Below are 18,641 nucleotides of genomic sequence, written 5' to 3'. Positions count from 1 at the left end.
TGATGCTAATAGAGAGAGAGAGACGAAACGAAAATTGGTTTGTGTGCAACGGCAAAGATATGTGTGTTGCCCTTTTTCTTTTCTATGCTACTGATCTCAGGTGCACCTAAACTTTGAGTACGTGTGGTACCGAAACCAGTCAAGGCTTACTCGATACTCGACTTAAGTCAACACAATGAAAGGCAAATGAAAATTTTGCCTACATCAAAGTTGCTGTAACATGCGTATTGATCAGATATGAAAGAGGCGGAGGGCCTGTGGGTTCGTAGCCTTACACTGAATTTATTTCCGGAGGGAGCCAAAATTCTAAACGTCGATATTAGATAGATGGGTTCTAGGCGATGAACAGTATAGGCTACACAATAAGGTCCTTTGTAATTACAATTTTTAGACTTAGTTTAATAATTATTCAGACATTATTATTTGGCCGAGTTCTTGACTGCTTTTATTTGAAACAGTGAGAATTCAGGAGGTGGCCCGAGAGAAAATCCAATAAATTTCAATAACTTGGTAGAGAATTCGGACAATAGCTAAGAAATTTGGCAACCATGTTGACTTTGGGTTTCTTACATTTAACGTAACCTGTACTTTCTATGGCTTTTTCGTAATAATAAGCACTGATTCAGTCCTCTTTATAATTGTCAAAATAATGAACGAATTAAAATTATCGTTCGTCATTGAAACTACAATGGACACAAACAGGCAGGGTAATGTTGATAAGCATCTATTGTTGTAACAAATTTCAACTTCTTGACTGATTAAGTCAACAGTTTGCTGCGGAATGGTGGTGACGCAATTTACACTTATTTTAATTACGTATTATAAGTAAGTGATGATTTAATAATATTAGTATTATAATTTGGTGCCTATAACATATACGCCCTCGCCCCCCCCCCCCGCCCCAGCCAGTTTCATATCCCCCGGAGGAAAGTGGCTGGATTCAACGCTTCATTTCAAAATGCAGTTATTCTCAAAATTTCAGGAGGGGCTGTAACCCCATCAGCTCCCTCCCTGCGTCCGCCAGTGGCAGGTGTAGCTTCTACAATTATTATTATTTCGAAAGTCTAAACGAGATCTAGATTTTCCTTCAAGACCGAAACGAGAACAAACCGGATAATGTTCAAGACAAGAGGAGACCGAGGGAGGGCGTTTACAACACCACACGGGACTTCTTTGTCACATAGAACAAGAGAGAAGATTTTGGCGGTAGCCTTCTGGCTGATGGTGATTCAATTGACATATTTTACTTAGCTTTTCTGCTACTTTTGGCTAATCGCGAATATGAGGACGAGAGATGGTATGATGAAATTGATGAAGGAAAAATCACAAATAACAATCATGCCCTGGCCGGGATTCGAACCCGCTGCTACACTATCAGAGCAACTCAAATGACATTTTTGCACCAGTCTTTTCACTTTGGGTAGAGAGTTTTACACGTGTCAGAAAAAGTGTACCCTTTTCGTTCGCTCAACGAGACATGGATTGAGTGTTGGTAATTTCTTATGTTGGTTATATCCTGTTAATGAACACGTCCTGACTGATAATGTTCAAAGCAAAGAAAGAAAGATTTGGTTTAATTACTCACTTTCAATTTCCGCACTCTGGTATGAAATGTATCCACACGAAGGGGGAATCCCCAGAGAGGCGACCCTGCACCAACACGCTTGACAACGCGCACACGGAACAAGAGACTTCACACGACTCTGTCTCGAAGCAAACTGAGCGTGAAAACTGAGCTGCCTGCGCAGTGCGCACGTGTTGGAGAGACGTTTCTCGAACCTTCTGTTCTGTCCAACGCCAGTGTTGCTAAACCAGATCACTGAAAAAGAGCTAAACCTGGACTTTTCATTTCAACGAGCTACATTTTATAAATCCGAACAGTTTTTCTCCGTGTACTTGAATCGCATCACTTTCCAATCATTTTGTCTCTGAAATCGGCAACACGGAGGACGGGAGGGGAAACGGCGGTTGGATGAGGGGAAGTTGCCACCAGAACAATATCAAAATTTAAATGGAACGAGGACGGGCAGGAAGGAATGAGGGAAATTATGGCGGAAGGAATTACATCTCTGCTCAAAGCACAAATAGAGAGCGAGACAGAATGCATGGAAGTAGGGAGGGCGGTTCAATGGGCCTGATCAAAGCAAACTATTGTAGGTGGCAGCAGTCCTGTTGTGTCCCCATGCTTTTGATGGGCATTTGTTCTCCCATTTAAATACGTGGGGAATTTGATGCTGAAGGTTATTACATTAAATTGCAAGTATAATTTCATCTTAACCTCAGAAATTATGTCGGAACATGATAGATAAATAATCAATGCTGTGAAACTAAGAATTCTAATAAGACGATCGTCAACAACATTAAAGATATCGGGATTCAAAAAGCCTTAAAATTTGCACAGCACTTGTTAACGTCATTTGCAATTGTTACAATTTCAGTGCTTTTTTGTTGTGAATCCGGTAAAGAATAATACATAATAATTCGGCGCGACTGTACTTTTATTTTTATGGTTGTTATTAATAACTGACTCTTTTTTTTTCATGTGATATCATACTTTTCCACGTGGCTAGTAAATATGGTCCTCTGTTTTATATACATACATTTATCGAGAATAATAGTTATTACATATAATATTTTAACTTCTGCTTCATGTCTCGCAACCACTGGGGATTCTTATTTACAGGAATTATAATTTTAAAATTGTTGTTGCCAAAGAGAAACAAGGGGCGAAAATACGAGGGGAAAATGTCTGTTTAATACAATGAAAACATACGTTAATATTATGTTATCGGATAGGGCATAGTGTCATTAATAAATTTCATGCGCTTAAGCATTTTAATACATTCTTTCTTTATAATTTTGGGAGTTCCTCCGACTCCTACTCCTGCCGTTGACACATACTCGCAACCAGAAAAAAAAAAGAGTAGTGTAAAAATGTAAAGTTTTGTGTTATCAACCCATGGCAGCTAGGGACGACCTAAATGACGTCAGGTTTAGTGCTCTTTGTGCATAAACACACTATATTTAGCCCGTTTGCGCAACCCTGCCGTTGCGCTTTAATATATTAATTCTTAGTTTCAGCAGAATGTGACTTTCGGAAACTTATGGCTGGCTACATCTTAAAGCTTTGCTAACCCATATTTATTATCGATTTACACGAGAAATTCTTACCTTCATTGAAAATAACGTTTGAATAGCCATCCCATCGCGCTCCAATGTAAAGCTTAGGGCAACCAAATGACGAACGAAATTCTTTAGGGGCTCAACAGGGGTGGCGCCGCCACCGGAAAAGTTTGGCAATGAACAGCCCCATTGCTGCAGCATAGTCTAACGAGGGCACGTTCTGGTGAATCAAAATTTGGCAAGAATACATGCGGTACCTATAACTTCCTGTCAATGCGGAGAACCAGCCAAACAATAACGCATCTGTTTCTCCAATGCCCCTTACGACAAGCCCATCGGGAAAAGTTGCATCAAACCCTACTTCGACTAGAGTCGTTTTCACGTTCAGAAGACACAATGTGCTCTTATGGGCAATGCTTTTCTTATGGGAAATACGAGCGCGCTGTTGTCAAATTTCTGGATTTACAAATTTAGCGTATGTAAAATCGGTACCTGCAGTTTTGCAGGAAATTTTGTAGAGAATACGATGGTGAACACAAAAAACTGGTAACTTGCTTACATAATTTTAGATAAATTAAAAACGCAAATTTTCTGTGAAAACACAATTTTTACATTGTTTTCATTCCTAACGTTGAAACATGCCGTAAAATTGAAGCATTCAGTATTAAAAAAATTGACACTGTTTTTTAATTGTCGTAGGTGATGGTGGTACTCAGAATTTATCAATACTTTAAAGCATATTTGCATTAAAAAATATTCAAATAAAGTATGTGGAGATTTTTTATATTCGTGTAGTAGAAAATGTCGTCGCTGGCCATTTCTTGTTCTGTAATTCCAAGTAAAAACTTCCAGCGACAAAGTTGTGGATAAAATAATGAAATTATTTTTTATAACCACTCAAAGGTTCCCAGAAATATTACTTCCATGCATTTGGAGTTTCTTTTTAACCCGAACCGCGCGCGAAGTAAGGAGACGTTGTCTGGCCATCTTGAGCTGGCTCACCGCAGCATTCCGGCTAATCACTTCCAAGTTTTCGAGTTATTTTATTTCCATTCAGTAAAAATATGAACTTCATTCTGTTTGTTATAATAGAATTGAAATTACTTAAATTTAATAATTGACAATTATTTCCAATGCTGCTGTTGTGAGCAACATTAGTGCTGTCGCAAATACACGTTGTTTTCGTTTACATTACTGTCGACATTAATACTGAAATGAAGAAAACCTTTCAGTTTCCAACGTACACATACATTCATAGACGACATATTAACCTTTGAAAGGCTTTCCAACACGTGACAAAATATGGGGCTTCAAGATAGAAATATGACATGCCTTGCTTGAGTCATTTACGTCTTATCAGTTCACGTGGGCCATAACTCATTTGTTTGTTTGGGTTGCAACTTGAATCTAACCCATGTGCCAGGTCCCCTTACTTGAGTGAGAGTAGACTTTTTCCCTCTCTCGAAAAAGTGTTTTCAGTTGTGTGAGCGCTCAGTGATTTTTACTTTCTTAAGTAATTTCTGAAGTGTCATATTCGTGCATTACACTCGCGTGTGTAGTGATCGCAATGGATCATAGTAAAAAGGATAACTGTAACGTTCACAGTATAATATTAATATTAATAATTACATATAATTATCATTATATATACAAAATATGTAACACCTTCATTGTGAAGGAAGCTCATCATTTCCCGGCGACATGAGCTAGCGCTGTATTGGCAACACTGTGCGGTTTCTCCATAAGCGCCGTTGTGTCTTCTGAACGTGAAAACGACTTTAGCTGTTCCATTTCCGGTGTCAATCCCAACCCTGATAAGTCAGCCTCGAGCTCCCATCATGTGGACGCTATAAAGCTTCACACGAAAACACAGCATCTTAATGTAAACAAAAACAATAAGGAAGATCACAGTGTAACATACCCAACAGGATATATATCACGAGTGAAAGTGAAAGTGTATTGTGCAAGTGCCATAAGGAATAACGACTGAAGGAGACAAGAAGAAGTAGGATCAAATAAAGCAGTCCCGATGGCTAGAAACCGCAAAGGATAGGCGGTGTGAGCCATGATAAAGCAAGCAAGCAAGTAAGTCTAACGAGGGTGGGGTGGCACATGTGAGCACAAGAAACAAACCTTACGAGGCTGGGGGGATGGTATAATGCAAAATGAAAAAAACACGAAAAAGCTACTGCAGAAAGCTCTGCTAGAATACCGCAGGGTTAACCCTTATGCACACGCCCTGGGGTGTAATCCACCCCAGACAGTCTCTCTTCTTTACTACGTTTAAAAGTGTTTTGTTTCTGTTGGTGGCCTTCCAGGTACCTTTCCGTTGTTTGCCCCTCTAGTCATTGACTCAAGGTCAATCAGTTTGCACGCAGCTGTCACTCAGTGAACATCTTCAAACTTGGCCAGGGGTGCTTACGTTACACATTTCCAAAATGCTGCTTTTTTAGTTTCTGTTATTTGTTTTAACTAATTGTTACGTTTTTTTATAAACTGTAGTCTAGATGGTGTTTTAAGTTGCATATTTAAAAAAACTCCAAAAATGGATAATTTGGGTAGCAAACAAGCGAGGATTCTGTCCATGTTGGATGAGTGTGGAAGTGATAATGAATCAATTGTCGGCGAAGATAGTGATGCAGAACAAGACAGTTTACACGAAAGTGAACATGATACAGAAACTGAACAAGACTGTGACAGTGGTAAAAGTGAAGAAAGTGACAGTGACAGCAAACTACCATTGGCTCACAGACTTAACACTTATATAGGGAAAGATTAAACTACTGTATGGAAGAAACAAACACTACCACAAAACGCAAGGACAAGAGCTCATAATATTGTAAGTACACATCATCCTACTGTAAAAGCCGCTGCTAAAGAAGCCAAAAACCCCACTTGATGAGTGGTTGTGTATGATAGACGAAAGCATAATAGACAGCACTGTAAAGAGCACAAGTAGTATCTGACTGCGCCAAGGACAATTAGTGCACGGGTGTTAATTAATTTGCATATAATTAAGAACTAATTTGCATAATATGAATAAATTTGCATATCATTAGAATACTTTACATTTATGTATTTGCATGTTTATAACTTTTATGAATATATAATTATTTATTTTATGAAAAATATGTATATAGAAGGTAATTAGAGGTACTAAACGCTATGCATATGGTTTTATATTCATTACTGCAAAGTATGTAATGTATAAATCGATAATATTAATGTTTATAGTATTGAAAATAAGTTTTCTATGGTTTATGAACCGCTATGAACGGTGGTAATGGCTGTAGGTACAGGTCCAATTACGATTGGGGACGGTCCCGGTACTCGAACCCGCGATATGTAATATTATTAATTAGTACTATGTAATAATTGCATTATATTATGAAACACGGTGGTGCAACACGCTAGACAGAAGACGGTGAACTCCGCGCTCCGCGCTGAGGGTAGACGAGAAAGGAATTTGGGAGATGTGCGGTCAAGGTCAAATGACGTCACAACGTCAGGACAAAGGAAGAATCTGATTGACCAATCAGAGAACGCGTCGGTAGATTTTCAGAACCGGTTTTTTCAAGGTTAACCAGTACGCAAGAACAGGGGAAAGCTATGCAATGCTGTAGGGCAGGGGAGGGATTCAACCAGACAACAAAGGATGTCTGGAAATACGCAGCAAGGGTCAAATCTCTGAAGCTATGCGGTTTCCGCCGCCAATTAATATTCCGCTCAGGTTTGCCTTCAAGGCACAGGACGCTTTAGCGCAGGTTTTTTTTATCTGTACTATGAAGAAGGGAGAGCTATTAGGGACGGGGCCTACAGTTTTCACCATTTGCTTTTATCACGGGGTAACGAACCTAGGACCCTTTGATTATTGATTTAGGTAGTAAATGTATGTTACTGTGTGCTATTTAACTTAATTTTGAGTTTATTTTTTACCAAACTTTGACTTTATGTCAAACATTTTCACAGCTTATCCTTATTTTTACCAAAATAACACTATTTGTACTATTCAGGCAACACTTTTATTAAATTTTGGACTCACAAAGACATTTTTTCAACGTTTAACTTATTATTTTACAACTTTATATTAATTTTTTACCAAAATAACACTATTTGTACTAATCAGCAACATTTTTTATTAAATTTTGGACTCACAAAGACATTTTTTCAACTTTTAACTTATTATTTTACAACTTTTAAGTTAATTTTTACCAAAATAACACTATTTGTACTATTCAAGCAACATTTTTTACTAAATTTTGGACTCACAAAGACATTTTTTTCTACGTTTAACTTATTATTTTACAACTTTATATTAATTTTTTTTACCAAAATAACACTATTTGTACTAATCAGGCAACATTTTTTATTAAATTTTGTATTTACAAAGAGATTTTTTCAACTTTTAACTTATGATTTTACAACTTTATGTTAATTTTTACCAAAATAACACTATTTGTACTATTCAGGCAACATTTTTTATTAAATTTTGTATTTACAAAGAGATTTTTTCAACTTTTAATTTATTATTTACAAGTTTATGCCTATTTTTTACTCAAATAACACAATTCTATGTTCAGGAAAGACTTTTAGTTACATTTTCGACACACAAAGTGTGTGTTCTCAACTTCTATCTGTTTATTTCACAAGTTTAGGCTTATTATTACCAAAATAACACAATTCAATCTGTTCAGGAAAGACTTTTAGTTATATTTTCGACACACAGAGTGTGTGATCTCAATTTCTATCTGTTTATTTCACAAGTTTAGGCTTATTATTACCAAAATAATACAATTCAATCTGTTCAGGAAAGACTTTTAGTCGCATTTTCGACACACAGAGTGTGTGTTCTCAACTTCTATCTGTTTATTTTACAAGTTTAGGCTTATTATTACCAAAATAATACAATTCAATCTGTTCAGGAAAGACTTTTAGTCGCATTTTCGACACACAAAGTGTGTGTTCTCAACTTCTATCTGTTTATTTCACAAGTTTAGGCTTATTATTACTCAAATAACACAATTCTATCTGTTCAGGAAAGATTTTTAGTTACATTTTCGGCACACAAAGTGTGTGTTCTCAACTTTTATTTGTTTATTTCTCCAGTTTAGCCTAATATTTACTCAAATGACACTAATTATATTATTCAGGCACCATTTTTATTACATTTTGGACTTTCAAAGACACACACACACACACACACACAGAGAGAGAGAGAGAGAGAGAGAGAGAGAGAGATATTTTTTCCAAGTTTACAGGATTATTCTCTAGTTTACTCAAATAACACAATTTAGATGTGTTTTGAATTATATTTTGGATGCAAAAGTATGTTTTGACAAGTTCTACCCTTTTATTTTACAAGTTTAGGCTTATTATTACTCAAATAACACAATTTAATCCAGTCAGGAAGGATTTGTTATTATATTTTGGATGCACAAAGAGATGTTTTCAATTTTTTTACTGATTTTTTGCAGGGTATGTATTAATTTGTATTTATTTTGTTTCGTATCATATATACATTTACAAATTTTTAATTTAGAGTTTAGTATTTATTTAATTTTTTTCAAAAACACTAAAGAAAAAGTACTTTTAGCTAAAATGTAAGCCACAGAATATATTATTATTATTATTATTATTATTATTATTATTATTAGGGTTTACTGATTTCCACTATGCTATTTTTGGTTCTGTATTTCTATATGTATTTATTTAGGTCAGGTTACGCCTGCTACGTAGGAAAGTTTGTTTATTTTAGAGTTTGCTGAGTATTTTGTTACTTTTATACTAGGTAAAGTTTTCTAAATATATCAGGAAGGGCTCCATCCATATACTTTTGTTTTTGCTGTTTGGAGATGATGCGATCAGCATCACTCTCCATCTGCTTTTTATTTTATGTACCCAATATTATTTTGAGGCTTAGTGGATTCTAGAGCCTATTTATGCAGGAGAGAGGACTTGAAAATTTTGATCTCAGACAACCCACAACTATTTGTCAGAGTATTTTAAAGGATATTTTATATTTATTATGTGCTACTAGAATATCAAAGCTTGCTTAATTTTTATGTCTGTAACGCTGTTATTGTATTTCTAGCTAAGGTTTACTGGATAAAGTACACGAAATGTTTATCATTTCGACTATTTACTTTTATACGAGGCCAAATTTTTAGTGTAACGAAAATTATTGTGTGTCTATGAGGTCTGAAATCCCTTTACCGATGGGTCCATAACTGGACGCTTACCAACATTGTTTCTTTTTTAAAAAAATATATATATAACCATTTATCAATATATTCTCAATTCACAGGACAAGACGAATTTCACAGACGACTGACTATATGGACCATAGGTCCACATGCTAAACTTTTTTTCTATGCTAGAAGAATAATTTACCCTTATAGCCTTTTTCAAGGTATTTTTGAAGTATTACTGGTTTTTTGGGTGCATCAACATTTGGGTTATTTCTATTTTCTTTATTATACGAGGCCACAATCACTATCTGAACACTGAAATTCTCTGATTGAAACTAAAACCTTAGGCTGTAACTAGGGATTTAGTATGTATATCGACAATTTATAGGACAACACGAACCTTACAAAGGATTGTAGGTGATGTAGGCCAACACGCCAGAGCTTTGTTAACCTGCAAGAAGCATTTACAGCTAATGCTATGAGGAAATGAGGTTGATTTTTTACTGTTTCACAAGAATGCTATTTTTTATACACCCAATATTTGCTTTTCAAGTAACTACATGTACCAGAAGCACTTACAGGCCAACTCTAACTAGACTTCAACTTATTCTATATCAGGTGCTAAATTTATAAAGAACTATGATTGTGTATATTTCTGAGGAAGTACGCAAAAGCAGATTACCCGATTAAAGTATCTGAAAAACATATTTTTCTATGTAAGTATATTTTTATCGTCTGGCTTATTTAACAGATCAAACAGAAAGACTGCAAAATTCATTAAATGTAGTTCTATAGTATAGGTGGTTTCAGAGATATAAAAAGAACAAATATAAGATTTCGCTTTTTTTTTTTTGCTTCTGAGGCTAATCGCGACGCTAAGGGTAAATGGGGAGGAAATGTAACGGAGGAGAAACAGTCCCAAAAGTTATGGGCTGCATGTAAGTTAATACCACAGAGATATTACAGTAGGTGTAGGTTCTTCCACCAGAACTTTTCTATCATAATAATACTGGTTATGCTGTACTGTTAGCTAAAGATGCTGATATTTGAGAAACTTAAAAGCTTATTTGCAAAATTTTAGATAAATAATAATCTGTTAGACTGTAAACATATTTTATATCCATTCTGCAAAAGATCCGATGACAAAATTTAAAAATTGTTATCGTCCAGATAGGGACTCGAACCCTGGACAGATAGGTTAAAAGCCTAACGCTATACCAACTAAGCTATCTGGGCACAAGGTATTCTTTTTTGAAAAGTTAGTTATTTTAAGAAATATATTGAAACACTTGAGAACACTTTTGGTCTGGTTCGACAGACAAGGAGACAACATTTCTAAATTTTTACAGACTGGGTGTATTTTTCCACTATAGAGGCCTTCACTATATGTAATTCGAAACGCTAAAGTTCAGCTAGCTTCCAAAATTGAGGTAAAGATTGTGTTTGGCGAGATTAACAAGTTACAATTATATCCAGTTACGGACAAATAAAGCTAAAACTCTTAGATTTACTGTACTAGCCAAGTTTTAGTAATATTTTCTTCACTTTAGTACAAATACCAAAGAAATAGGTATATTTTATTTATAATTTGACAAAATGTACTAGTATTTAATTTACAAAGTTAGGTAAAAAGCAGTATTTTTTAAAAATATTGTTACTGCCTTCAAATTTTATGTTATTTAGCCACTAACAACTGATTTACACTGTTTGGCATCCTTTAAATAGGAAAAGAAGGAATTATTTGTTTATTATTTTTACTTTATATTTATATTTATTTAAGAAAACAATTCTACAGTTTAACTTAATTTTAACAAATTGTTACTAATTTATATATCAAAGTTATGTTATTTAGAGTGTATCAAGGCGTATAAAGTTAATATTTGTAGTTATCAGTTCAACTAACAATTATATTTTACACACAAAAGATGATGTTTACAGTTAAATTACTTGAATCAGAGAATAATATTTTACAGTAATTGATTCATTCAGCACTAGTCAGTACTTTTATGCTTCAGAAAGTTTTCTTAATTTTCTATTACGCATGCTATTTTGGGCTATTTTTAAAATGTATTTCTAAGGCAAACTGGTTTAATTTTCTGCTTATAATGCAAAGTTGACATAGTTTTCGCACAATGCTTTGTACATTTGTTATATTCTCTACTTACAATTCAAATATTATGCTTATTTAATGTATAACTAACTAACTCTCTAGCCTTCTTAAACCCGAAGGTTCATGGCTGCAGCAACATATGCCTTTCATCTGTCCCTGTCCTGAGCAAGATCTATATACTCCTTTCCTTCCCTACCAATTTCCTTTTGGTCCATCTCTACATTATCCCTCCATCTTTGTTTTGGTTTTTCTATTGGTCTTTTACCATCAGGTTTCCCAACAAGAAGCCTGTATACTCTTCTTTCCTCTCCCATTTGTACCACAGGATCTACACACCTAAGTCTTTTTGATTTAATCATTCTAATAATATCTGGACATGAATACAAATTATGTACTTCCAAATTATGTAACCTTCTCCACTCATCTGTCTCCTCATCTGTTTTAGGTCCAAATATTTTCCTAAGGATTTTATTTTCAAATACTCTCAATTTATGTTCCTTTTTCAATGTAAGGGACCAAGTTTATTTACTGTATTTAACTTTTATTTTTTGTAATTAACAAAAATTAAAAGCTTATACTGTAGTTATTATATTTTTTTCTATCAGCTTATTTTGAAATTAATATTATTAGGTATAGTCTTTGATTTATAACTATATTGCTTTTTTTATCAATTTATCTAAGAGTACACGCAGACAAACACATGTGTTCACACTTTTATGTAAATAGATATGCCATTTTTCAATATTTTACTGGTAGTATGAAGATTGCACTTTAGCTATTTAAGCAAGGGTAGGAAAGGTAGGATTTCTGAGAATTTGTTGCAGGATTTTGTTGTCCAAGTATAGATGAGAACTGAGCTGGGAGACTGTTTTGAACCTTTTCATGAGAGTTTGCATGTGAACTGTATGCAAATTGAGCACTATTGACTGTGCATGCTTCTAAGTTTTGCTGTTATTTTACATCAAGTCTGTGAGACTGTAGTCACTTTTCCCATTTCAAGTAGTTTTTATTGATTGTATTTGTATATGTTGTGGGGACTTAGCAGTTTTATGTTATGAGTCAGTTTGTTGTAGAATATTTTTACATGATTGTTTTGAGATATTGAGTGTCTGCTGTTTTACTTGTAATTATTTTCCTTCTTGTGTTGTGTATTTGACTATATTTTGTCCAAGTTCGTAGTATTTAGAATAATTGTTATTGACTTGTAGATGTAGGGAGTAATAATCCTTTGCAAGATGCCCTATACTTTAGTCTGAATATTATTCTTAGTGTTCACTTTTGAAGCCTTAGTATTCTGGTAGTATTATTAATGTAGAGGTAAATTAGGCTGAAACGTAGGCATTTTTTCTGATAAATTATACTCACTTAGTTGTTTCAGCAGGTAGAAATTGCATGATGGTTTACTGCTGATGATGCTCATTTGCTCTTCTTATGTACTACGTATGATGTAGCTTACTTGAGTAACTGGAATTTTCTACTGAAAAAAGGATTGCTTGTCTATTTTATTCCTATGTTGTTGAGTTTGTCCAAAAGCAACCCATGTTTTTTACTCTATCCTATGCCTTGGAAGAATCTAGATATATTGTGTTTGCAGTTTTATGTTTCTCTAAGGTTTCAGCTATGTAGTTTTTTAAACTGTGCTATTGGTGTGACTATTGATTTCTCTTTCTGGATGCCATGTTGGTTTCTGTGTATTGCTTTTGCTGCTTGAATTTGACTTAGGTTGTTTGCTTTTTCTTTGTTCAGTATTTTTTACTTTTTTAATATTCTTTTACATAAAAAATTCAAAGTACATTGTTAAAGTCAAAGTGTGTTAAAATTCAATTTTTCGAAGTTAAAGTTTTAAAAATACAATTTTCAAAAATTAAAACTTATAATAGTATATTTTTGTTAGTAGAAGTTTTTATACTAGGGTAAATTATTTTGTTGTTAATGTAAAATTTGTTAGTTAATGTAAAATTAAAGTAATTAAAATTCAATTTTTCAAAGTTAAAGTTTTAAAAATACAATTTTCTAAAATTAAAACTTATAATAGTACATTTTTGTTAGTAGAAGTTTTTATACTAGAGTAAATTATTTTGTTGTTAAAGTAAAATATGTTAGTTAATGTAAAATTAAAATAATTAAAATTCAAAAAAATAAAAAATACTGAACAAAGAAAAAGCAAACAACCTAAGTCAAATTCAAGCAGCAAAAGCAATACACAGAAACCAACATGGCATCCAGAAAGAGAAATCAATAGTCACACCAATAGCACAGTTTAAAAAACTACATAGCTGAAACCTTAGAGAAACATAAAACTGCAAACACAATATATCTAGATTCTTCCAAGGCATAGGATAGAGTAAAAAACATGGGTTGCTTTTGGACAAACTCAACAACATAGGAATAAAATAGACAAGCAATCCTTTTTTCAGTAGAAAATTCCAGTTACTCAAGTAAGCTACATCATACGTAGTACATAAGAAGAGCAAATGAGCATCATCAGCAGTAAACCATCATGCAATTTCTACCTGCTGAAACAACTAAGTGAGTATAATTTATCAGAAAAAATGCCTACGTTTCAGCCTAATTTACCTCTACATTAATAATACTACCAGAATACTAAGGCTTCAAAAGTGAACACTAAGAATAATATTCAGACTAAAGTATAGGGCATCTTGCAAAGGATTATTACTCCTTACATCTACAAGTCAATAACAATTATTCTAAATACTACGAACTTGGACAAAATATAGTCAAATACACAACACAAGAAGGAAAATAATTACAAGTAAAACAGCAGACACTCAATATCTCAAAACAATCATGTAAAAATATTCTACAACAAACTAACTCATAACATAAAACTGCTAAGTCCCCACAACATATACAAATACAATCAATAAAAACTACTTGAAATGGGAAAAGTGACTACAGTCTCACAGACTTGATGTAAAATAACAGCAAAACTTAGAAGCATGCACAGTCAATAGTGCTCAATTTGCATACAGTTCACATGCAAACTCTCATGAAAAGGTTCAAAACAGTCTCCCAGCTCAGTTCTCATCTATACTTGGACAACAAAATCCTGCAACAAATTCTCAGAAATCCTACCTTTCCTACCCTTGCTTAAATAGCTAAAGTGCAGTCTTCATACTAAAATATTGAAAAATGGCATATCTATTTACATAAAAGTGTGAACACATGTGTTTGTCTGCGTGTACTCTTAGATAAATTGATAAAAAAAGCAATATAGTTATAAATCAAAGACTATACCTAATAATATTAATTTCAAAATAAGCTGATAGAAAAAAATATAATAACTACAGTATAAGCTTTTAATTTTTGTTAATTACAAAAAATAAAAGTTAAATACAGTAAATAAACTTGGTCCCTTACATTGAAAAAGGAACATAAATTGAGAGTATTTGAAAATAAAATCCTTAGGAAAATATTTGGACCTAAAACAGATGAGGAGACAGATGAGTGGAGAAGGTTACATAATTTGGAAGTACATAATTTGTATTCATGTCCAGATATTATTAGAATGATTAAATCAAAAAAGACTTAGGTGTGTAGATCCTGTGGTACAAATGGGAGAGGAAAGAAGAGTATACAGGCTTCTTGTTGGGAAACCTGATGGTAAAAGACCAATAGAAAAACCAAAACAAAGATGGAGGGATAATGTAGAGATGGACCAAAAGGAAATTGGTAGGGAAGGAAAGGAGTATATAGATCTTGCTCAGGACAGGGACAGATGAAAGGCATATGTTGCTGCAGCCATGAACCTTCGGGTTTAAGAAGGCTAGAGAGTTAGTTAGTTATACATTAAATAAGCATAATATTTGAATTGTAAGTAGAGAATATAACAAATGTACAAAGCATTGTGCGAAAACTATGTCAACTTTGCATTATAAGCAGAAAATTAAACCAGTTTGCCTTAGAAATACATTTTAAAAATAGCCCAAAATAGCATGCGTAATAGAAAATTAAGAAAACTTTCTGAAGCATAAAAGTACTGACTAGTGCTGAATGAATCAATTACTGTAAAATATTATTCTCTGATTCAAGTAATTTAACTGTAAACATCATCTTTTGTGTGTAAAATATAATTGTTAGTTGAACTGATAACTACAAATATTAACTTTATACGCCTTGATACACTCTAAATAACATAACTTTGATATATAAATTAGTAACAATTTGTTAAAATTAAGTTAAACTGTAGAATTGTTTTCTTAAATAAATATAAATATAAAGTAAAAATAATAAACAAATAATTCCTTCTTTTCCTATTTAAAGGATGCCAAACAGTGTAAATCAGTTGTTAGTGGCTAAATAACATAAAATTTGAAGGCAGTAACAATATTTTTAAAAAATACTGCTTTTTACCTAACTTTGTAAATTAAATACTAGTACATTTTGTCAAATTATAAATAAAATATACCTATTTCTTTGGTATTTGTACTAAAGTGAAGAAAATATTACTAAAACTTGGCTAGTACAGTAAATCTAAGAGTTTTAGCTTTATTTGTCCGTAACTGGATATAATTGTAACTTGTTAATCTCGCCAAACACAATCTTTACCTCAATTTTGGAAGCTAGCTGAACTTTAGCGTTTCGAATTACATATAGTGAAGGCCTCTATAGTGGAAAAATACACCCAGTCTGTAAAAATTTAGAAATGTTGTCTCCTTGTCTGTCGAACCAGACCAAAAGTGTTCTCAAGTGTTTCAATATATTTCTTAAAATAACTAACTTTTCAAAAAAGAATACCTTGTGCCCAGATAGCTTAGTTGGTATAGCGTTAGGCTTTTAACCTATCTGTCCAGGGTTCGAGTCCCTATCTGGACGATAACAATTTTTAAATTTTGTCATCGGATCTTTTGCAGAATGGATATAAAATATGTTTACAGTCTAACAGATTATTATTTATCTAAAATTTTGCAAATAAGCTTTTAAGTTTCTCAAATATCAGCATCTTTAGCTAACAGTACAGCATAACCAGTATTATTATGATAGAAAAGTTCTGGTGGAAGAACCTACACCTACTGTAATATCTCTGTGGTATTAACTTACATGCAGCCCATAACTTTTGGGACTGTTTCTCCTCCGTTACATTTCCTCCCCATTTACCCTTAGCGTCGCGATTAGCCTCAGAAGCAAAAAAAAAAAAGCGAAATCTTATATTTGTTCTTTTTATATCTCTGAAACCACCTATACTATAGAACTACATTTAATGAATTTTGCAGTCTTTCTGTTTGATCTGTTAAATAAGCCAGACGATAAAAATATACTTACATAGAAAAATATGTTTTTCAGATACTTTAATCGGGTAATCTGCTTTTGCGTACTTCCTCAGAAATATACACAATCATAGTTCTTTATAAATTTAGCACCTGATATAGAATAAGTTGAAGTCTAGTTAGAGTTGGCCTGTAAGTGCTTCTGGTACATGTAGTTACTTGAAAAGCAAATATTGGGTGTATAAAAAATAGCATTCTTGTGAAACAGTAAAAAATCAACCTCATTTCCTCATAGCATTAGCTGTAAATGCTTCTTGCAGGTTAACAAAGCTCTGGCGTGTTGGCCTACATCACCTACAATCCTTTGTAAGGTTCGTGTTGTCCTATAAATTGTCGATATACATACTAAATCCCTAGTTACAGCCTAAGGTTTTAGTTTCAATCAGAGAATTTCAGTGTTCAGATAGTGATTGTGGCCTCGTATAATAAAGAAAATAGAAATAACCCAAATGTTGATGCACCCAAAAAACCAGTAATACTTCAAAAATACCTTGAAAAAGGCTATAAGGGTAAATTATTCTTCTAGCATAGAAAAAAAGTTTAGCATGTGGACCTATGGTCCATATAGTCAGTCGTCTGTGAAATTCGTCTTGTCCTGTGAATTGAGAATATATTGATAAATGGTTATATATATATATTTTTTAAAAAAGAAACAATGTTGGTAAGCGTCCAGTTATGGACCCATCGGTAAAGGGATTTCAGACCTCATAGACACACAATAATTTTCGTTACACTAAAAATTTGGCCTCGTATAAAAGTAAATAGTCGAAATGATAAACATTTCGTGTACTTTATCCAGTAAACCTTAGCTAGAAATACAATAACAGCGTTACAGACATAAAAATTAAGCAAGCTTTGATATTCTAGTAGCACATAATAAATATAAAATATCCTTTAAAATACTCTGACAAATAGTTGTGGGTTGTCTGAGATCAAAATTTTCAAGTCCTCTCTCCTGCATAAATAGGCTCTAGAATCCACTAAGCCTCAAAATAATATTGGGTACATAAAATAAAAAGCAGATGGAGAGTGATGCTGATCGCATCATCTCCAAACAGCAAAAACAAAAGTATATGGATGGAGCCCTTCCTGATATATTTAGAAAACTTTACCTAGTATAAAAGTAACAAAATACTCAGCAAACTCTAAAATAAACAAACTTTCCTACGTAGCAGGCGTAACCTGACCTAAATAAATACATATAGAAATACAGAACCAAAAATAGCATAGTGGAAATCAGTAAACCCTAATAATAATAATAATAATAATAATAATAATAATAATATATTCTGTGGCTTACATTTTAGCTAAAAGTACTTTTTCTTTAGTGTTTTTGAAAAAAATTAAATAAATACTAAACTCTAAATTAAAAATTTGTAAATGTATATATGATACGAAACAAAATAAATACAAATTAATACATACCCTGCAAAAAATCAGTAAAAAAATTGAAAACATCTCTTTGTGCATCCAAAATATAATAACAAATCCTTCCTGACTGGATTAAATTGTGTTATTTGAGTAATAATAAGCCTAAACTTGTAAAATAAAAGGGTAGAACTTGTCAAAACATACTTTTGCATCCAAAATATAATTCAAAACACATCTAAATTGTGTTATTTGAGTAAACTAGAGAATAATCCTGTAAACTTGGAAAAAATATCTCTCTCTCTCTCTCTCTCTCTCTCTCTCTCTGTGTGTGTGTGTGTGTGTGTGTCTTTGAAAGTCCAAAATGTAATAAAAATGGTGCCTGAATAATATAATTAGTGTCATTTGAGTAAATATTAGGCTAAACTGGAGAAATAAACAAATAAAAGTTGAGAACACACACTTTGTGTGCCGAAAATGTAACTAAAAATCTTTCCTGAACAGATAGAATTGTGTTATTTGAGTAATAATAAGCCTAAACTTGTGAAATAAACAGATAGAAGT

The 18,641-nt window shown here is 33.2% G+C and overlaps 1 protein-coding gene across 3 annotated transcripts in view; it reads right to left on the bottom strand.

The window, feature by feature from the left end:
* The window catches only part of LOC145984127 (histone-lysine N-methyltransferase NSD3-like), a 338,807-nt gene extending 337,109 nt beyond the window's left edge, over positions 1–1,698 (bottom strand). For all 3 annotated transcript variants that reach the window (XR_014441281.1, XM_083117563.1, XM_083117562.1), the window contains exon 1: positions 1,586–1,698. The gene's annotated coding sequence lies outside the window, so the exon portion shown is untranslated. The remainder of the gene's footprint in view (positions 1–1,585) is intronic.
* Positions 1,699–18,641: the final 16,943 nt, after the last annotated feature.

This window comes from Lepisma saccharinum, chromosome 2 (assembly GCF_977018435.1).
Source record: "Lepisma saccharinum chromosome 2, izLepSacc3.1, whole genome shotgun sequence".
Classification (NCBI taxonomy): Eukaryota; Metazoa; Arthropoda; class Insecta; order Zygentoma; family Lepismatidae; genus Lepisma; species Lepisma saccharinum.
The sequence above is the reverse complement of the archived record's forward strand: the minus strand, read 5'-3'. Positions and strand labels throughout refer to the sequence as shown.